The sequence below is a fragment of the Pan paniscus genome, chromosome 20, assembly GCF_029289425.2.
Source record: "Pan paniscus chromosome 20, NHGRI_mPanPan1-v2.0_pri, whole genome shotgun sequence".
In the NCBI taxonomy this organism is placed as follows: domain Eukaryota; kingdom Metazoa; phylum Chordata; class Mammalia; order Primates; family Hominidae; genus Pan; species Pan paniscus.
In genome coordinates this window covers 61,549,006-61,570,285 of record NC_073269.2, presented here as the reverse complement: position 1 = coordinate 61,570,285, position 21,280 = coordinate 61,549,006, and the positions used below count along the sequence as shown (strand labels likewise).

General features: G+C 49.6%; 1 protein-coding gene across 2 annotated transcripts in view; it reads right to left on the bottom strand.

Annotated features, from left to right (window-relative positions):
* The window catches only part of ZNF628 (zinc finger protein 628), a 78,319-nt gene that overhangs the window by 54,349 nt on the left and 2,690 nt on the right, over positions 1–21,280 (bottom strand). The window contains exon 3 of one of the 2 annotated variants that reach the window (XR_004668023.4): positions 17,020–20,079. The exons of the other annotated variant lie outside the window; for it this stretch is intronic. The gene's annotated coding sequence lies outside the window, so the exon portion shown is untranslated. Of the gene's footprint in view, positions 1–17,019; positions 20,080–21,280 lie in introns of those variants that run through there. 2 annotated transcript variants of the gene reach the window in all.

The window sequence follows — 21,280 nt, the reverse complement described above, 5'->3', positions numbered from 1 at the left end:
CTCTGAGGGGAAATGGGGCCTTGGATCCCACATCTGTGCCATGACTCCTGGGAGACAGGACCTCCAGATGGCCTTCTGCTCCCAGGAGGCCACTCTGGATCACCAGGATCCTGGAGTTCTGGCACTCATAGGTGTCCCATAGCCTGGCCTCACTTTTCTTTCTGCCATATCTAGAGACAATCACCTCTGTCAACAAAGTCCTAGCCTTCTACTGGGGGGAGGTGCTTGGGGTACACCTACTCTTGTCCTCACTGACACTGTCAGCATCACACAACACCTGCCACTCATGATGGCACCGCACCCGGGGTCAAGTGTTACCCATGTCTGAGGATGGAATCCTTCCCCAGGATTCCCTATGACCCACAACTATGGTATCATCTTCTTCCAGGATTTACCATGACTAATGGTGTCACCATCTGCAAGACTCCCCATAGCCAATGGTGTCACCATCCTCCATGATTCCTCACAACCATGGTGTCATCATCTTTCAGGAGCCACCACAGCTGACGGTGTCATCATCTCCTAGATTCCACCATGACCAATAATGACATTACCTTCCAGAATCCACTACGCCTGACAGAGACATCCTCTACTGAAATCCACTAGGACTGATGATGCCACCATTTCCCATAATCCCTCATGATTTTGGTGTCATCACCTCCCAAGACCCATGATGCCCAATAGTGTCATCATCATTTGCAGGGATCCATGGTGTCATCATCTCCAGGGATCCACTTCAACCATGTGCCACCACCTCCCAGGATTTCATTCAAACATGTGCCACTACCTCCCAGTATCCACTTCAACTATGGTGTTATCACCTGCCAGGATCCACGAGAGCCAATGCTGTCACCATCCACTAGGATCCACCATGACCCTGGTGTTATCATCTCCTGTGATCCATGAGGTCCAGTGTTGTCACCATCCACTAGGATCCACCATGACCCTGGTGTTATCATCTCCCAGGATCCATGAGGTCCAGTGTTGTCACCATCTACTAGGATCCACCATGACTCTGGTGTTATCATCTCCCAGGATCCATGAGGTCCAGTGCTGTCTGTCACCATCCACTAGTATCCACCATAACCCTGGTGTCATCTTCTCCCAGGATCCATGAGGTCCAGTGCTGTCACCATCCACTAGGATCCGCCATAACCCTGGTGTCATCATCCGTGATCCATGAGGTCCAGTGCCGTCACTATCCACTAGGATCCACCATAACCCTGGTGTCATCATCTCCCAGGATCCATGAGGTCCAGTGTTGTCACCATCTACTAGGATCCACCATGACCCTGGTGTTATCATCTCCCAGGATCCATGAGGTCCAGTGTTGTAACCATCTACTAGGATCCACCATGACCCTGGTGTTATCATCTCCCAGGATCCATGAGGTCCAGTGCTGTCACCATCCACTAGGATCCACCATAACCCTGGTGTCATCCCAGAGTCCACTGCAACCATGTGCCATCATCCCCCAAGAGCCATCATCTTAGGAGCCAAGTACCGTGACGGGCTGTATTTCAGTTGTCCTCTGGGGCCACATGGTACTTACAGTTGTTCACTTAAGGGGAACCAGCACAACAGGCCATATTCCCGTTTCCACTAAAAGGACAGGGGTGGGGCCAGCTGTCCCTCTCTGAAGACTTCACCCCTACTCTGGCCCTCCTTATGTCACTGCCTCACTCCTGACCGAAGATGATGCCTGCATCAATCCCACCACAGATGTGGCCTCAGCCAACCTCACCTTACCCCCCGGTGAGGCACCCAGGCCCCTCCTGACAGCAGCGCTGCCCCTCACCCAGCCATCTGATTGGTGACAGGGTCAACCCAGCAACCTCTCATTATCACCAGAGGGGAAGCATTTCAACCCTCAGGTGACGCCACTGCCCCCTGCCCAATCCCTGTCACTTGGGCCCCTACCAGGATCAGCACTCCACTGGCCCCGGCCAAATTCTCCTCAGAGATCCCTGACCCCCGCGGGATGGGTCAAAGCTGGTGACCGACCTGGGGCCTTCAGTGCTGTCTTCTGCTGGCCTCATCCTGCAGCAGGGACACTGGAGAGCAATGGTCCCTGCCAGCACATCTGCGGGGACCAGCGGTGCTCCTTCACCTCCCTCCCTAACACCCTAACACCCGGGGAGCCTCCGGGGGTGGCAGGAAGTCCCCAGCACCCAATGCACAATCTTCCCTCAATTCTCTTTGTACATAGCCATGTTGCGGGGGCGGCCATTCCCCCACTCTTAAAGGGCTACACGCCCCTCCCCCAGCCCCTAGGGCGAGGTGGGGGGGGCCTCTTCTTCCTCCCCTGGGCCGTCCCCCTCCCTCTTATGTCTCCCCGAAAACACTGGCACCTCACACTCCTTCTTGTCAGGAGCTTGGGGCAGACAACTGGCCCTTGGTTCCCACCACACTGAGGAAATGGGGGTTACCCAAATCCACCTGGGCCCTGGTGCCAGTTTTTCAACCCCACGGCTTCTAGCTGCTCTGAGGGGCTCCTCCCATCCCTTCCAGGGCCTCCCCAGCCCCGCACCGCTCAGGCCGACTGTGACTTCCCCAGAAAGGAGCCAGCTTGAGCACCCGCCCCCTCCCAGCCCCCTCCCCTCTGCTCAACACCTCCGCGGAACACTCAGCTTTCTCCAGCTGCCGGGATTTGGGGGTCTGGGCCTTTCAGCTTTTTTATCCCCCCTCCACTAGCTCTAGCCCAGCCTGGATTCCAGGGATCCCACCCCTAGCCCTGTCCCTATTCAGTCGGCACAGGCTGCCTGACCCTGGGGCCTTGATTTGATCTCAAATAAGCCATAGAGGAGAGAGGTCTTGAGGGGTGGGAGCAGGTGTGTACTGACAATTCCCCTCCACGTCTTGAGCTGGGACCTCGTCATCTGAGACTTCCCCATGCCCCAACAAATGCAAATGCACACAAACCCATGCATACACAAGCACACACACAAGCATCTCCCCGTCTGGTTGGGGGAGCATGGGAGGGGGCACTTCACAGGGAGAAGATAAATAGTTCCACACCTGAAGACCCTCCAACAGCTTCTGCCTCCCTCCTCATCACTTCCTCTCTCCACCCCCTCTCCAACACTGGCCCCTTCCCCTAATTAATTCCCTGGTGAGGACAGCCAGAGGAGCTGCGACTTGGTATTTTTTGGAATAAATAGACATTTTCCTGATCGAAGGTCTCAAGGCTTACTGTGGAGAAAGGATGGATTTCCACCCACGTTTATGGGTCACAGGGGAGGCCCCCTGGCCTCAAACGTGTAGCTGGGTGTAGTAGGTGGGCAATTTGCCAAAGGTTGGGCTTGAAGCATTTGTTCTCAGGCCAGGGCCCACCACCTAGCTAAGGGGTCAGGGGATGGATGTGGGGGTGCACTGTAGGGTGCTTCTAAGTTCTGGGTTTTGTCTTAAGAAAGCCCTCTGTCCTCTGAGCATGTGAGCATTTGTTTGTAGATTCTAGAGGTCACCTCCTTATATTCAAATTATTTGGCTGAATAGCATTAAAGCGTAGGGGTGTGGGTGGGGTGTACTAGTTTTGCAAAACTTCATGGCTCACGGTTCCGGAGGCTGGAAGTCCAAGATCAAGGAGGTGGCAGGCCGGCCAGGTGCAGGGGCTCATGCCTATAATCCCAGCACTTTGGGAGGCCAAGGCAGGAGGATCACCTGAGGTCAAGAGTTTGAGATCAGCCTGGCCAACATGTTGAAACCCTGTCTCGACTAAAAATACAAAAAAAAAAAAAAAATTAGCCGGATGTGGTGGCAGACACCTGTAATTCCAGCTAACCAGGAGGCTGAAGCAGGAGAATGGCTTGAGCTTGGGAAGCGGAGGTTGCAGTGAGCCGAAATCCTACCACTGCACTCCAGCCTGGGCAACAGAGTGAGACTCTGCCTCAAAAAAAAAAAAAGGTAAAAAGGAGGTGGCAGGGCTGGTTTATTCTTTCTCAAGAGGGGATCTGCTCAGGCCTCTCTCAGGCCTGGTGCTTGGTTGGTATCTTAGGCATTCCTTGGTTTGTAGCTGCGGTTCTCCCTGTCTTCACATAGTCTTCCCTCTGTGTCTGTCTGTCTCTGTATCCAAATGCCGCCCCACACTTTTTTTTAATTTTTTTGAGACAGAGTCTCTCTCTGTCACTCAGGCTGGAGTGCAGTGGCGCGATCTCAGCTCACTGCAACCTCCGCCTCCCGGGTTCAAGCGAGTCTCCTGCCTCAGCCTCCCAAGTAGCTGGGACTACAGGCGTGCACCACCACGCCCAGCTAATTTTTGTATTTTTAGTAGAGACAGGGATTCACCATATTGGTCAGGCTGGTCTTGAACTCCTGACCTCGTGATCCGCCCTCAGCGGCCTCCCAAAGTGCTGGGATTACAGGCGTGAGCCACCACACCCAGCCCAAACTCCCCCCTTTTATGATGACACCGACGACGTTAGATTCGGAGCCTCCCAGATAACGTCATTTTAACTTGCTCGTCTGCAAAGACCCTCTCTCCAAATAAGGTCACAGTCACAGGGACTGGGTAGTTAGGACTCAAACGTCTTTTTTGAGAGACATAATTCAACCCATAAGAGGAGGCATGGCGATGTCCACTGAAGTGTCCATTTTTATGACAATTAGGAAGCATTTTCCAACTGGACATGGTGGCCCACAACCATAATCCTAGCACTTTGGGAGGCTGAGGTATGAGGATTGCTTGAGGCCAGGAGTTCAAGACCAGCCTGGGCAACATAGCAAGGCCTCATCTCTACTAAAAATTTAAAAATAGGCCAGGTGTGGTGGCTCATGCCTGTAATTCCAGCACTTTGGGAGGTCGAGGCAGGTGGATCGCCTGAGGTCTGGAGTTCGAGGCTACAGTGAGCTATCACTGCATCACTACACTCCAGCCTGGGCAGAGTGAGACCGTCTCAAAAGTAAAAAATAGCCAGGTGTGGTGGCTCACGCCTGTAATCCCAGCACTGTGGGAGGCTGAGGTGGGAGGATTACTTGAGGTCAGGAGTTTGAGACGAGCCTGGCCAATGTGGTGAAACCATGTCTCTACTAAAAACACAAAAATCAGCTGGACGTGGTGGTGCGCACCTGTAGTCCCAGCTACTCGGGAGGCTGAGGCAGGAGAATCACTTGAACCCAGGAGGCAGAGGTTGCAGTGAGCTGAGATCGCACCACTGCATTCCAGCCTGGGCAACAGAGCAAGACTTTGTCTCAAAAATAAAAAATACAAAAAGGAAGCATTCTCCCTGCCTGCTTCCCTTTCCCACCCAGTGCATTAAAACATTTGCACAGTGCTGACGAGAGTTGCCTCCTTGCCTTAGTGCTCAGATGCAGACTCTGGCCAGGAGGGAAGGTTCCTCTATGTACCAATTTTATGAACTTTAGGAAAATTCTCCCTAGATGCAACTAAATGTTTGTCTCTAAGCTTCAGGCTTTCACCTTGCATCTGAGGGTTTGTTTGCGCATCACTCTGGAAAGAGAACTGGAGAGACACAGATAAAAGAGAGGCAGAAAAATACCATGAGGCAGCAACTACCCATCCCCAGTTTGAGACTCCAAGGGGCACGGTTGAATTTTATTTTCTGCTATGCCAGTTCACTAATTCAGTCAACAAAATACAGTGAACGGCACAAACAAGGTCCTTGTTCTTGAGGAACAAGTGAACCCATGGAAGTCCCTCAGTTTTCCCACAAACCTCTCTTGGCTTCTGTTCCTGGCAACCAAGTGCACTCTGACAATGACAGTGATTGTTATAGGGGAAAAAAAAATTAGAAAATCCAGAGAAGGAGATAACAAAATGGAGATCTCCTGATTTCTCACTGCTTAGAGTCAAATGCTGTTTACATTAGCTATGTTTTCTTCTAGAAATTTCCACATGAAAACAATTTTTTTTTTTTTTACAAATCAGCCTTCCTATATATAGACTGCTCTGTAACTTCTTTTTTCTTTTATTTCTTTTTTTATTTTGTTTTGTTTTTTGAGATGGAGTCTTGCTCTGTCACCCAGGCGGGAGTGCAGTGGCACAATCTCGGCTCACTGCAACCCCCGCCTCCCAGGTTCAAGCGATTCTCCTGCCTCAGCCTCCCTAGTAGCTGGTACTACAGGCGCGCACCACCATGCCTTGCTAATTTTTGTATTTTTAGTAGAGATGGGGTTTCACCATACTGACCAGGCTGGTCTCGAACTCCTGACCCTGTGATCCACCCGCCTCAGCCTCCCAAAGTGCTGGGATTACAGGCGTGAGCCACCATGCCTGGCCCATTTTTTTTTTTTTTTTTTTTTTTGAGACAAAGTCTCACCCTGTCTCCCAGGCTGGAATGCAATGGCGCGATCTCTGCTCACTGCCACCTCTGCCTCTCGGGTTCAAGCAATTCTCGTGCCTCAGCCTCCTGAGTAGCTGGAACTACAGGCATGCGCCACCACGCCCAGCTAATTTTTGAATTTTTAGTAGAGACCAGGTTTCATCACGTTCACCAGGCTGGTCTCGAACTCCTGACTTCAGGTAATTCTCCTGCCTTGGCCTCCCGAAGTACTGGGATTATAGGCATCAGCCAGCGCGCCTGGCCCCTGCTTTTTTCATCTAATAATAGAAGGACATCATGCCATAAGTATAGTTAACTTATCTGCACCCAACTGTATATATAGAAAGAGAAACAGAAATTTAATAGTGCAAGTAAGCTGTATAAAAGAGAATGAGGATGCCTTGGATGTTGCCCACATCACCCAGTGTGAAATAGTCTCCAAGGCTTATTGTTAAGTAAGAAAGCAAGATATAGAATAGTGTGCATGAATGCTACCATTTGTGTAAAAGGAGCGGGGGACAGAATCTGTATATAAATTTGCTGCACCAAATATTTCCAATTCTCCTCCTGGGCACATGGTAGGATTCTGTTTCCCTGCCCCCCGAAGTTAGCTGTGCCCGTGCGACTTGCCTTGGCCTATGAAGTGCGGGCAGAAGTATCTTTCCAGGCAGAAGCTTGTGAGAGACAGGGTGTGGTTCTCCCATGCTCTGTCTTTTCCCTCCTCCATGGGCACTGGCATATTTCAGGTCATAGCTGCTCTGCTGGCCTGAGTCCCAGGCAGATCAGCCAGGGCCCCAGAGTAAGGATGATGCCAAATAGGGGCTCCACCAGCCGCAGATGCACATGTAGCACAAATGAGAAATAAACTCTTGTTGCTTTAACAACCAGGGCTTTGGGGCTACTTGTTACTGCAGCCTAGCATAGCCCATTCTGGCTGACAGGGTTGCTTATGGAGAGGGGAACTGGATGGCTGGGGCTTTTTACTTCTAAATGCCCTTTTGCACTTCTGGATTTTTGTATCGGCAAGTGTACTCTCTACTGTTTTGTTTTGTTTTTTAGACAGGGTGTTGCTCTATTGCAGAGGCTGGAGTGCAGTGGTGCAATCTCAGCTCACTGCAGCCTTGATTCCCCAAGCGATCCTCAGCCTCCTGACTAGCTGGGATTACAGGTGCCCACCACCAGGCCCCCAGCTAATTTTTGTATTTTTACTAGAGACGGGGTTTCGCCACATTGGCCAGGCTGGTCTCGAACTCCTGACCTCAGATAATCTGCCCACCTCGGCCTCCCAAAGTGCTGGGATTACAGGCATGAGCCACCATGCCTGGCCCTACTTTTTTTTTTTAATAGAATTTTTAAATTCTGCAGCAGGAGAATCGCTTGAACTCAGGAGGAGGAGGTTGCAGTGAGCCAAGATCGCTGAGATCGCCGAGATCGTGCCACTGCACTCCAGCCTGGCTGGCAGAGTGAGACTCTGCCTAATAAATAAATTAATTAATTAATTAATTAACAGAAAAGAAAGAAAAAAGAATTTAAAAAAATATAAATGTAGAGATGGGAATCTGGCTATGCTGACCAGGCTAGTCTTGAACTCCTGACCTCGAGCGATCCTCCCACCTCAGCCTCCCACAGCGTAGATTTAAATGCAAATGGTGCAGACTTTGCCTGCCATTCCCCTCACTAAGCATATGCCAAGACACGTGAGAGAGATGGGCGACTGGAGTCTCATTCCTCTCCCTCAGAGGGTGATTAGCTTCCCACTCTGAATCGGAACTCCAGTGCTTCAGTGTATGTATTTTCATTCCTCATGGATGCCACATGCCAGCCAACGGATTCATTTGCGTTCAACAAGAGAAGAGCAATCTGCTCCACACCCACTGTGTGCAGGGCGGGCAAGTCAAGGATAAGATCTGACATGAGCATTCTGCCTTCAGTGTTCGCCTTTGTCACCTAACACTCGCTCAACTGGCAACCCGACTGTGCCAATAAATGCAGCCTCTCAGCAGCTATTCTGAACCCGCATTTGACGGGTGGGCTTGTGAACATCTCAAATCTATGCCAGATGTTGTGTGCATGCTTTTTCATTTCACTTTTCTTGACTTTATATTTCGAAATAATTTCAAATGTACAGAACAGTTACAAGAATAAGTCAAAGAACTTCTGTGTCATTTTCACCAACTCACCATTTGTTACCATTATATGACATCATTGTATGGTTTTCTTTCCATATAAATATTCATCTCGGCTGGGCACGGTGGCTCATACCTGTAATCCCAACACTTTGAGAGGCCGAGATGGGTGGAATGCTTAAGCTCAGGGGTTTGAGATCAGCCTGGGCAACATGGTGAAACCTCATCTCTACCAAAACAACAACAACAACAACAAAATATATATATATATACATGCACACAAAAAATTAGCCCGGCATACTGGCACACACCTGTAGTTCCAGCTACTCAGGAGGCTGAGGCGGGAGGATCGCTTGAGCCCAGGAGGTAGAGGCTGCAGTCAGCCAAGATCACACCACTGCACTCCAGCCTGGGCCACAAAGCCAGAACCTGTCTCATAAAAAAAAAAAAAAAAAAAAATGCCGGACATGGTGGCTCATGCCTGTAATCCCAGCACTTTGGGAGGCTGAGGCAGGTGGATCACCTGAGGTCAGGAGTTTGAGACCAGCCTGGCCAACATAATGAAACCCCATCTCCACTAAAAATACAAAAAATTAGCTGGGCGTGGTGGCAGGCGCCTGTAATCCCAGCTACTCAGTAGGCTGAGGCAGGAGACTTGCTTGAACCCAGGAGGCAGAGGTTGCAGTGAGCCAAGATCGTGCCATTGCACCTCAGCCTGGGCAACAAGAGCAAAACTCCATCAAAAAAAAGAAAAAAAAAAAAAAAAGCCAGGCGCAGTGGCTCACCCCTGTAATCCCAGCATTTTGGGAGGCCGAGACAGGCAGATCACGAGGTCAGGAGATCAAGACCATCCCGGTTAACATGGTGAAACCCTGTCTCTACTAAAAATACAAAAATTAGCCAGGCGTGGTGGTGGGTGCCTGTAATCCCAGCTACTCAGGAGGCTGAGGCGGGAGAATCGCTTGAACCCGGGAGGCAGAAGTTGCAGTGAGCCGAGATCGTGCCATTGCACTCCAGCCTGGGTTACAGAGCAAGACACCATCTAAAAAAAAAAAAAAAATCGTGGTTTTTTTTTTTTTTTTTGGAGATATTTGGGAGTAAGTTGCACCCATCACATCCCTTTACCCCTAGAGGCCATTCTGAAGAACAAGGCCACTCTCTTACACATCCACAGCATAATTATCACACTCAAGAATTTAGCATTGACCAAGTCCATGTTTGAATTGCATCAAGCGTCCTGCTACTGTCTTTCAGAGAAGCTTTCAGTTTGTGACACTCCAGGATTGGGTGTTGCATGCAGCTATTGTGCTTCTTGAGGTGGCTTCTTTTTTTTTTTTTTTTTTTTTTTTTGAGACAGAGTCTCGCTCTGTTGCCCAGGCTGGAGTGCAGTGGTGCGATCTCAGCTCACTGCAAGCTCTGCCTCCCGGGTTCACGCCATTCTCCTGCCTCAGCCTTCCAAGTAGCTGGGACTACACGTGCCCGCCACCAAGCCCGGCTGATTTTTTTCTATTTTCAGTAGAGATGGGGTTTCCCCATGTTAGCCAGGATGGTCTCGATCTCCTGACCTTGTGATCCGCCCGCCTCGGCCTCCCAAAGTGCTGGGATTACAGGCATGAGCCACTGAGCCCGGCTGAGGTGGCTTCAATCTGAAACAGTTACTCAGTCTTTGTCTTTCTTTTCTATTTTTATTTTTTATTATTGCACACAATTCACGCAGAGATTAGAGACTTTTTTTTAAGAGAAGGGGTCTCACTATGTTGCCCAGGCTAGAACTCCTGGGCTCAAGTGATCCTCCTGCCTCAGCCTCCCAAAGTGCTGGTATTACAGGTGGCAGCCACCACGCCCAGCCCAGTCTTTGCCTTTTTTAATGCTGATTTTTTAAAGAATCCATGTAGGCCATTTTATAGAATGTCCCTTGCATTTAGGCGCATCTGATGTTTCCTCATGATTAGATCTGGGTTACATGTGTGAGACAGGAAAACCACAGAAGGGACGCCAGAGTCTCAGCGCTTTGGCTGAAGGAAGCCCATGCTCTCATGCTTCCTGAAGTTCACGTGCTCAGAGCTCATATGCTCTGAGTGCACTCCACCAAGGCTGGAGTGCGGTGGCACAAACGAGACTCACTGCAGCCTGGCCTTCTGAGCACAAGCGATCGTCTCACCTCAGCCTCCTGAATAGCTGGGATTACAGGTGCACACCAACATGCCCGGCTAATTTTTAAGCTTTTTTTTTTTTATAGAGATGGGGGTCTCATTGTGTTGCCCAGGCTGGTCTTAAACTCCTGGGCTCAAGCCATCCTCCTGCCTCAGCCTCCCAAAGTGCTGGGATTACAGGTGTGAGCCACTGCACCTGGCCAACAACAGAAGTCTATTTCTTCACAGTTCTGGAGGCTGGAAGTCCAAGATCAAGGTGTCAACTACCCAAAGTGCTTGGATTACAGACATGAGCCACCACACTTAGCCTGATGCTATGTAGTTATCTTTTTTCTCCTCAAACTTTCACATGCTGCTTTGGCCTCCACTGATGATTCTCTTGGCTGAATCAATTTTTTTTTTATTTTTATTTTCGAGATGGAGTCTTGCTCTGTCATTCAGCCTGGAGTGCAGCAGTGTGATCTCGGCTCACTGCAACCTCTACCTTGCGGAGTCAAGCAATTCTCCTGCCTCAGCCTCCTGAGTAGCTGGGATTATGTGCCACCATGCCCAGCTAATTTTTGTATTTTTAGTAGAGACGGGGTTTCACCATGTTAGTCAGGCTGCTCTCAAACTCCTGGCCTCATGATCTGCCCACTTCGGCCTCCCAAAGTGCTAGGATTACAGGTGTGAGCCACCATGCCCGGCCTTGGCTGAATCAGGCAATGATGTTTGAATATTGGAAGTCTTCAAAGCATCTGAATATCACTCTCCAAAAGTTGAACAGCAATCTTCAGATGATAATTTTCCAAACTCATTATTCTTCTCACATGTATTAGTTAGCATTTGTACTTGCTTTTTTCGGGAAAATGGATCCAGTACTTTCATCAGATTCTTCGAGACACCAGTGATTCAAAAAACAACAAACTCTCCCTCATTTTCAGTGGCTATAGCATATTCTGTTGTATGGATGCAGCATAATTTTTTCCCAGTTCCTACTGCTACAGGATCTTTGGGGTGTAGATTTTCTTCCCCGCTGGAAACCTCTGTTGCCAATGATGCCTTTGCCTGAGTTCTTGTCCTGAGTCCAGGAAGAATGAGGTACGCAGACAAGTGAAGGGTGAAGAAGACAAGGATGAGCTTGATTTAGTGTTACAACAGCTCAGAGGACCCACAGTGGGTAGCTCCTCTCTGTAGGCAGGTCATCTGTTGAGTGTTCAGTTCTCAGCAGACAGGAGGTTCTGGAGAGGGTAGCTCCTCCCTACAACTGGTCATCCTAATGTCTGCAATTCTTAGCAGAGAGGAGGCCCTGGTGGGGATGGCTCCTCTCTGCCAGCAGGTAGTCTCTGCAGGTAGCTCTTCTCTGCCACTGGTAGTCCAGTCGTCTCTCCTCCCTCTTCCTTCTCTGGCTGTCCCCTGCCCTGCTCTGGCTGAGCCCAGAGCTTTTATGGGCCTCAGAGGGGAGGAAGTCCATGCTGATTGGTCCATGGGTGGCCATGGGCAGCCCAGAAGAGGCACCGCGTGTCCCCACTCTGGTCCTCAGGACTGATAGCCCAGCCCCCAGCCTTCAGGCCCTCCTTAGGACTGCCCCCTTCTGCCCAGGCCTCCTACTGCCATTCACAGCCCCGGGGCTCTGCCCTAACCACTGATCTGAGATGGGAGCAGGAGCCAGGAGCGGTGAGAAGCCAGGCAGTGGGAACAGGCACTCCTGAGACTGAAGGGATGGGGGGCCCTTCCTGGGGCCCCCAAGGGTGCAGGCTGCAGAGACTCTTGAGTCCCGTGCCTGGGAGGGCAGTTGCCACTGCACCCAGAAGCTCCCACCCCACCAATTCAGAAGGGGCAGGGCTCCCACTTGTCCCAGCTCCTGCATGCTCTGTGGAGCTGGAGGCCCAGATTTGCAGTACCGGGTCTGGTGGCTGCAGCGGCACCCAGGAGGACAGATCCTGCCCGTTCCTGGCACCGCCCCCCTCACCCCCAAGAGCACAGGGAGGCTCAGATCCACAGCCACAGTTTGGGTGACTGCAGTGACACCTGGGGAGCTCTGCCCCAACTCAGAAGGGGCGGGGCTCCACCGGCTCCATGAAACGTGCAGCCCCAGCTGCACCTCCCTGCTGCAGCCAGCATGATAGCAGCAGCCCCTGCCATCACCACCAATAGATGTTTGGGTTTTCCCTAGTTTTTACTACTCTAAACAATACTTGAGGAACATCTTTTTTCACACCACTTGGTGCATTCCCTTAATTTTTTCTTTTTTCTTTTTTTTTTTTTTGAGACGGAGTCTTGCTCTGTCACCCAGGCTGGAGTGCAGTGGCGCAATCTTGGCTCACTGCAACCTCCGACTCCCTGGTTCAAGCGATTCTCCTGCCTCAGCCTCCCAAGTAGCTGGGATTACAGGCACTGCCACCACATCCAGCTAATTTTTGTACTTTTGGTAGAGACAGGGTTTCGCCATGTTGGCCAGGCTGCTCTCAATCCCCTGACCTCGTGATCTGCCCGCCTTGGCCTCCCGAAGTGCTGGGATTACAGGTGTGAGCCACCGTGCCTGGCCACTCCCTCAGTCTGCCTTGGCCTCCCAGAGTGCTGAGATTACAGGTGTGAGCCACCGCGCCTGGCCACTCCCTCAATCCGCCTTGGCCTCCCGAAGTGCTGAGATTACAGGTGTGAGCCACTGTGCCTGGCCACTCCCTCAACCCGCCTTGGCCTCCCACAGTGCTGGGATTACAGGTGTGAGCCACCGCGCCCGGCCACTCCCTCCATTTTCTTTAGGATGAGCTCTCAGGAGATGAGTGGCAGGTGTATTTTGAAGACTTTTGCTAGACAATGCCAACTACGACTCAGAGGGCCTGTGCCAAGTCCATGTATGTGAAAATGTCCGTGTGCTCCCACCCTCCCCAGAACTGGGCATTTTTCTGTTTAAGCTTGGTGTGCGTCACCAGTGTTGGTTGCACAGTCATTACAAGAAATTCCTAGTGCACTCAAGAAGTCTCTGCCTTGTGCTCAGGGATTTGCGAAGCAGGATTGGCCCCCGGGTAATGCATTTAATTACTGCTGTGTCTGTCACTAGAGGGAGCACCCGATCCACTTAAGGGCCTATTTTTGCATTGATCAGGGCCTCTCCCACCCAGGAGAGTTCCAAGTTCAGCTCCAGAGGCACAGAGGAAAGTAGTTTTTGTCAATTACCTACCCCAGCGTGTGCAGACCCCTCAAGCTGGGAAGGTCACAAGTGTCTGCTCAGAAGTACTCAGGAACTAAGGAGCAGAGAACCTGCTACCAACCACAGACTAGCAGACACAGAAACTCAGGAAAGGATGCTCAACCTCACTGGGAAGAAAGGAGATACAAATAAAAGACGGGACACCTTGACTTGCCCATGATGTGGAATCTTTTGAAGACTGCTCATCGTCAGGCTCACTCCTGTGAGGGGACTTTGACACTGGCAGTTTCCTCTGCCTGGAATGGCCTTTCTCTGGATTCCCACGAAACTTGCTCTCTTACTTCAATTTTTTTTTAAACAAAGTCTCGCTCTGTCACCCAGGCTAAAGTGCAGTGTCATGATCTCAGCTCACCACCACCTCCACCTCCGCTTCCTGGGTTCAAGTGATTCTCCTGCCTCAGCCTCCCAAGTAGCTGGGACTACAGGCACGAATCACCACACCCTACTGATTTTTGTATTTTTATTAAAGACGAGGTTTCACCATGTTGGCCAGGCTGGTCTCAAACTCCTGACTTCAAGTGATCCACCCACTTCAGCTCCCCAAAGTGCTGGGATCTGGGTTTACAGGCATGAGTCACTTTGCCCGGCCGCTTCATTTGAATGTTTATTCAGATGTTACCTTCTCAATTAGTTCTACCATATTTAAAACTGTCCCCCTTGGCCAGGCGCAGTGGCTCACACCTGTAATCCCAGTACTTTGGGAGGCCAAGGCAGGCGGATCACGAGGTCAGGAGTTCGAGACCAGCCTGGACAAGATGGTGAAAGCCCGTCTCTACTAACCATACAAAAAATTAGCCAGGTGTGGTGGCGTACGCCTGTAATCCCAGCTACTCGGGAGGCCGAGGCAGGAGAATTGCTTGAACCTGGGAGGCAGAGGTTGCAGTGAGCCGAGATCACGCCATTGCACCCCAGCCTGGGCAACAGGGTGAGACTCCGTCTCAAAAAAAGAAAACTGTACCCCCACACCAGGTATGGTGGCTCACGCCTGTAATCCCAGCACTTTGGGAGGCCGAGGTGGGAGGATCTCGAGGTCAGGAGGTCAAGACCAGCCTGGCCAACATAGTAAAACCCCATCTCTACTAAAAATACAGAAATTAGCTGGGCATGGTGGTGCGCACCTGTAGTCCCAGCTACTTGGGAGGCTGAGACAGGAGAACTGCTTGATTCTCCTGGGAGAATCTCTGCCTGGGAAGCAGAGGTTGCAGTGAGCCGAGATGGCGCCACTGCACTCCAGCCTGGGCAACAGAGCAAGACTCCGTCAAAAAAAAAAAAAAAAAACTGTCCCCCTCACAACATTCCTGAACCTCCTTAACCTACACTAATATTTACAGCAATTAATATCTTTATTCTGTTTTTCAGACAGGGTCTAACTATGCTACCCAGGCTGGAGTGCCATGGCATGATCATGGCTCACTGCAGCCTCAACCTCCTGGGCTCAAGCAATCCTTCTGCCTCAACCCTCCTAAGTAGCTAGGACTATAGGCATGTGCCACCACTCCTGGCTAATTTTTAATTTTTTTGTAGAGACATGGTCCCACTATGTTGCCCAGGCTGATCTCAAACTCTTGAGCTCAAGTGATCCTCCTGCCTTAGCCTCGCAAAGTGCTAGGACTGCAGGCATGAGCCACTGTGCATTGCCAATATCTTTTAATACTACCAACTTGACTTACCTATTAGCCCAGGACTTCCCCAGTGTGAGCAGGCAAAGGCCTGCATCCTGGGCTGCCACTCAGTCCCAGGAAGACTTTTAGTCTCCCCGCTGGAACGGAAGCCCCAGGAGGGCAGGGATTTTGTTTCCTATCTTGTTCTCGGATGTGTCCCAAGCACCCAGAACAGTGCCCGGTGTATATCTGGTGCTAAAGAAATACGGGTTAAAGGAGCAAGTCACATCTTGGGAATCCAAATAAGGAGAACCCTGCCGAGGGCCACTGGGCAGAATGGCAAGCACGCATACTCTTTGATCCTGAAAGTTCCTCTAAGACTTTGTCCTTCGGAAATGCTCACGGCTGTACCCAAAGATGAACAGATGAAGGAGGATGCTCATGGCAGTGTCTAGCCATGCGCTGGGCTCAGCCTTGATGCCCATCGGTCAGAGAGTACGATGAAACTACAGTGGGATCTTTGACCTTTTTTGTTGTTTTTTGAGAGTTTTTGTTTTTGTTTTGCGACAGGGTCTTCCTATGTCACCCAGGTTGGAGTGCAGTGGTGTGAACACAGCTCACTGCAGCCTCAACCTCCTCAGCTCAAGTGTTTCTCCCACCTCAGCCTCCCGAGGAGCTGGGACTACAGGTATACACCACCATGCCTGGCTAACTTTTTTTTATTATTATTTTTATTTTGGCTGGGTGCGGTGGCTCACGCTTATAATCCCAGCACTTTGGGAGGCCGAGGCAGGCGGACCATCTGAGGTCAGGAGTTTGAGACCAGCCTGGCCAACATGGTGAAACACTGTCTCTACTAAAAATACAAAAATTAGCTGGGCGTGGTGGCGCATGCCTATAATCCCTATTACTTGGGAGGCTGAGGCAGGAGAAGTGCTTGAACCTGGGAGGTGGAGGTTGCAGTGAACCGAGATCACGCCATTGCCCTCCAGCCTGGGCAACAGGGTGAGACTCTCTCTCTCAAAAAAAAATTAATTTCTTATTTTTTTATAGAGACAGGGTTGCCCTATGTTGCCCAGGCTGGTCTTGAACTCTTGGGTTCAAATGATCTTCTCTCTGAGGCCTCCCAAAGTACTAGGATTACAAGCCTGAGCCACTGCACCTGCTCTATACTGTGATTGTATTGAGTGACACTTGCTGTGCAGCAGTTTAATTGAAGGCTACTGATCAATGTGGATGGGAAGGGCTGTGGAGAGAAGTGTGGATGTGGAGGGGAGGAAGGGAAGGAGGGCTAGAGCAGCACCTCCAGCCTTCATTTCCCATGCCTCAGTAACTGTGGATTTCCCTCCAAACACATATTTCTTTTGTAATTTAATACAGATGGACAGAAATGAAGATTAATTTCTGAAGCCAGAATTCAAGCCAAAGGGACAATTTAGGTTTCACTGAACAAAAGTAAATTCTTTTGAGATAGAGTCTCACTCTGCTGCCCAGGCTGGAGTGCAGTGGCACGATCTCAGCTCACTGCAACCTCCGCCTCCCAGATTAAGCAAGTCTCCTGCCTCAGCCTCCTGAATAGCTGGGATCACAGGCATGCACCACCGTGCCCGGCCAATTTTTGTATTTTTAGTAGAAATGCGGTTTCACCTTGTTGGCCAGGCTGGTCTTGAACTCCTAACCTCAGGTGATCCACCCACCTAGGCCTCCCAAAGTGCTGGGATTACAGGCATGAGCCACCACGCCCGGCCCTGAACAAAAGCGAGTTCATGGGTTACTAGTACTTAGCAAAGAAAGGGTGCCCTTTCCCAATCCCATCCTCTGACAATTCCTGTCTCCCAAAGGATTTGGAAGGCTGCCCATCACTAGACCACCTTCTGATTAGTTCTCACATCTGCTCCCTTCCCTCCACCCCTTTCCCAGATGGTCGCCACCCTCGCCAAGCCACAGTCCACTTGCTGCTGGATTTTCTGGTCCAATCTGGACCCTCCAGTCCAGTCTCTACCAGCAGCCCTGAGCTACAGTCCCAATATGAGCACCAAATCCAGTCACCCCTCTGCCCAAAACTCTTCAATAGGCCAGGCGCGGTGGCTCATGCCTGTAATCCCAGTACTTTGGGAGACTGAGGCAGGCGGATCACGAGGTCAGGAGATTGAGACCATCCTGGCTAACATGGTGAAACCGCGTCTCTACTAAAAATACAAAAAATTAGCCGGGCGTGGTGGCATGTGCCTGTAGTCCCAGCTACTCAGGAGGCTGAGGCAGGAGAATGGCGTGAACCCGGGAGGCAGAGCTGGCAGTGAGCCGAGATCACGCCACTGCACTCTAGCCTGGGCGACAGAGCGAGACTCCATCTCAAAAAAAAAAAGAAAAAAAAAAGAAAAAAAAAACCTCTTCAATAGCTCCCTAGAGCTCACGCACACTCTTCACGGTGGCCTTCTGGAGTCTGCAGAGCCTAGCCCTTCCCGGCCACCTCTCCCAACTTGGAACACTGTCCCTCAGATCTCTCTCTCTTTCTCCCATCCCTATGACTTTCTTTGAGTTTCCCCCATCACAGTAACTTTTTAAATTCTTACCAAAAAAAAAAAAAAAAATGCTTAGGCCAGGTGCAGTGGCTCATACCTGTAATCCCAGCACTTTGGGAGGCTGAGGCAGATGGACTGCTTGAGGCCAGGAGTTTGAGACCAGAGTGGGCAACAGGGAGAAAACCAATCTCTACAAAAAGCACAAAAATTAGCCTGGTGTGTTGGTGCACCCTTGTAGTCCCAGCTACTCGGGAGGCTGAGGTGTGAGGATTGCTTGAGCCTGGGAGGTGGAGGCTGCAGTGAGATGAGATCACACCACTGCACTACAGCCTGGATGACAGAGTAAGATCCTGTCTCCAAAAAAAAAAAAAAAAAAAAAAAAGATAAAGAAAAAGCTTAATTGAGATGTAATTCATGTATCATAGAATTCACCCATATAAACTACATAAATCAATGGTTTTTAGTATATATCCACAAAGTTTTGCGACCATCATTACAATTTTAATTGTTTATATTTCAATAGTTTTGGGGGTACAGGTGGTGTTTGGTTACATGGATAAGTTCTTTGGTGGTGATTTTTGACATTCTGGTGCATCCATCACCTGAGCAGTGTACACCGTATCCAGTATGTAGCCTTTTATCCCTCACCCCCTCCCAATCTTACCCTCCAGTCCCCAAAGTCCATTGTATCTTTTTTTTTTTTTTTTTTTTTGAGATGGAATCTTGCTCTGTGGCCCAGGCTGGAGTGCAGTGGCACAATCTCGGCTCACTGCAACCTCCATCTCTCGAGTTAAGGCGATTCTCCTGCCTCAGCCTCCTGAGTAGCTGGGATTACAGGTGCCCACCAACATGTATGGCTAATTTTTGTATTTTTAGTAGAGATGGGGTTTCACCATGTTGGCCAGGCCAGTCTCAAACTCTTGACCACAAGTGATTTGCCTGCCTTGGCCTCCCAAAGTGTTGGGATTACTACAGACATGAGCCACAATGGCTGGCCCCATTGTACCATTCTTATGTCTTTCCATCCTCATAGCTTAGCTCCCACTTATAAGTGAGAACATAGGGTATTTGGTTTTCCATTCCTGAGTTAATTCACTTAAAATAATGGCCTTCAGGACTGGGCGCAGTGGCTCACGCCTGTAATCCCAGCACTTTGGGAGGCCGAGGTGGGCGAATCACGAGGTCAGGAGTTCGAGACCAGCCTGGCGAACATGGTGAAACCCCGTCTCTACTAAAAATGCAAAAAATTAGCTGGGCGTGGTGTTGGGCACCTGTAATCCCAGCTACTCGGGAGGCTGAGGCAGGAGAATCGCTTGAACCCAGGAGGCGGAGGTTGCAGTGAGCTGAGATCACACCACTGCACTCCAGCCCAGGTGACAGTGCGAGATTCAGTCTGAAAAAAAAAAAATAATAATAATGGCCATCCAAGTTGCTGCGAATGCCATTATTTCATTCTGTTTTCTGTTTTATGGCTGAGTAGTATTCCATGGTGTATATATACCATATTTTCGGTATCCACTCATTGGGTGATGATGGGCATTTAGGTTGGTTCCGTATTTTTGCAATTGCAAATTGTGCTTCTATAAACATGCATGTGTATGTGTCTTTTGCATATGACTTCTTTTCCTCTAGGTAGATACCCAGTATTGGGATTGCTGGATCAAATGGTAGATCTACTTTCAGTTCTTTAAGGAATCTCCACACTGGTTTCCACAGTGGTTGCACTAGTTTACATTCCCACCAACAGTGTAAAAGTGTTCCCTTTTTACCACATCCATGCCAACATCTATTTTTTTTTTAAATTATGGCCATTCTTGCAGGAGTAAGGTATTATCTCATTGTGGTTTTAATTTGCATTTCCCTGATAATGAGTGATGCTGAGCAGTTTTCATATGTTTGTTGGCTGTTTGCAATATCTTCTTTTGAAAGAATTGTCCATTCATGTCCTTTGCCTACTTTTTCATTGGATCATTTTTTTTCTTGCTGATTTGTTTGAGCTCCTTGTAAATTCTGGATATTAGTCCTTTGTCAGATGTATAGCTTGCAAATATTAAAATAATGGCAAAAACCTCGATTTATTTTGCACCAACCTTAATATAAGGTGAGCGATGAGGATCCAGTTTCATTTTTCTACATGTGGCTTGCCAGTTTTCCCAGCACCATTTATCGGGTAGGGTGTCCTTTCCCCATTTTATGTTTTTGTATGCTTTGTTGAAGATCAGTTGATTATTGTGGCATGAGAGCAGAGGAAAAACATGGTTAACAGAGAGTATTCCCTACCTACCACAACATGTAGTTCCTTCTAAAATACCACGTTTTCCTTATTTATTATGTTTCATTTTTGGTTCTGTCTTCCTCAACTACAGTAAGCCCTTTGTCTATCTGTTCTCTGATGCATCCCAAGGACAAAGATCTTTGTCTATCTGATCTCTGATAAATCCCAAGCACCCAGATTGGTGCCTGGCACATAGTAGGTGCTCAATAAATATTGGTTGAATGTATAACATCTTCAGTCTGTCAGGCGCCCTGCTAGGGACTGAGGACAAGATCCCTGCTCTGCTGGGGCTAATCTTCTAGTTGGGAAGAGTCAAACACACAATCAGACAAATAATTGCAAATCCTGATAGATCATGAAGTTCAAAGAGGATGAAGCAAAGAGAGCATGGGAGGGGAGGAAAGAGGAGAGAAGCTGCCGTGAAGGGGTGACGAGTTAGGGTAAACCTAGGAGATGAGAAGAAGGAAAGGGGAAAAGCACGACCAGCACAGGGAACAGACTGTCCAACTGTCCTCAGGGTAAAAAGCTTGGCGTATTCCAGGAACAAACAGAAAAAGGCAAGGGAGCCTCAGGAGATGGTGCAAGGGCTTATGGGTTTTTGGGGAGTCTGGGGTTTATGCAAAATGTAGTGGGGAGGAGGACTCTTGAGTTTTCAGCTGGGGTGGGGCATGTGGGATATGTGTAAAGCAGGGAGCAAACTATAGCTCAGGGGCCTACTTTGGCCACTGCCTGTTTTTGGAAACACACCCATTAGTTTTCTTAGGAGCTACAAGGGCAGAGTTTAGTGAGTTGGACCAGAGACCAATGGACCACAGCATTGGAAAACCTTTTTGGAAAAGGTCTGCCTTCCCGGTTTTCAGGTGATTATTCAGGGTACAGGTGATCCCTCCCGCTCCCTCACCCCAAGTCCAATCTATACCAGTTGCTGTTGACATCATCTCATCACTTCCCCCATTCCTAATGCCACCAATCCTGCTTGGAGCCACCATCATCCCACCTGAACAAAGGTAATCACCTCCTCATTGGCCTCCCTGTTTCTGTTCATAAGTCTGAAGGAGTCATTCTCTGCTCAAAGCCACCAATGCCTCCCCATTGCTCAAAAAACAGACATACTTTTCACCATGGCCTAGGA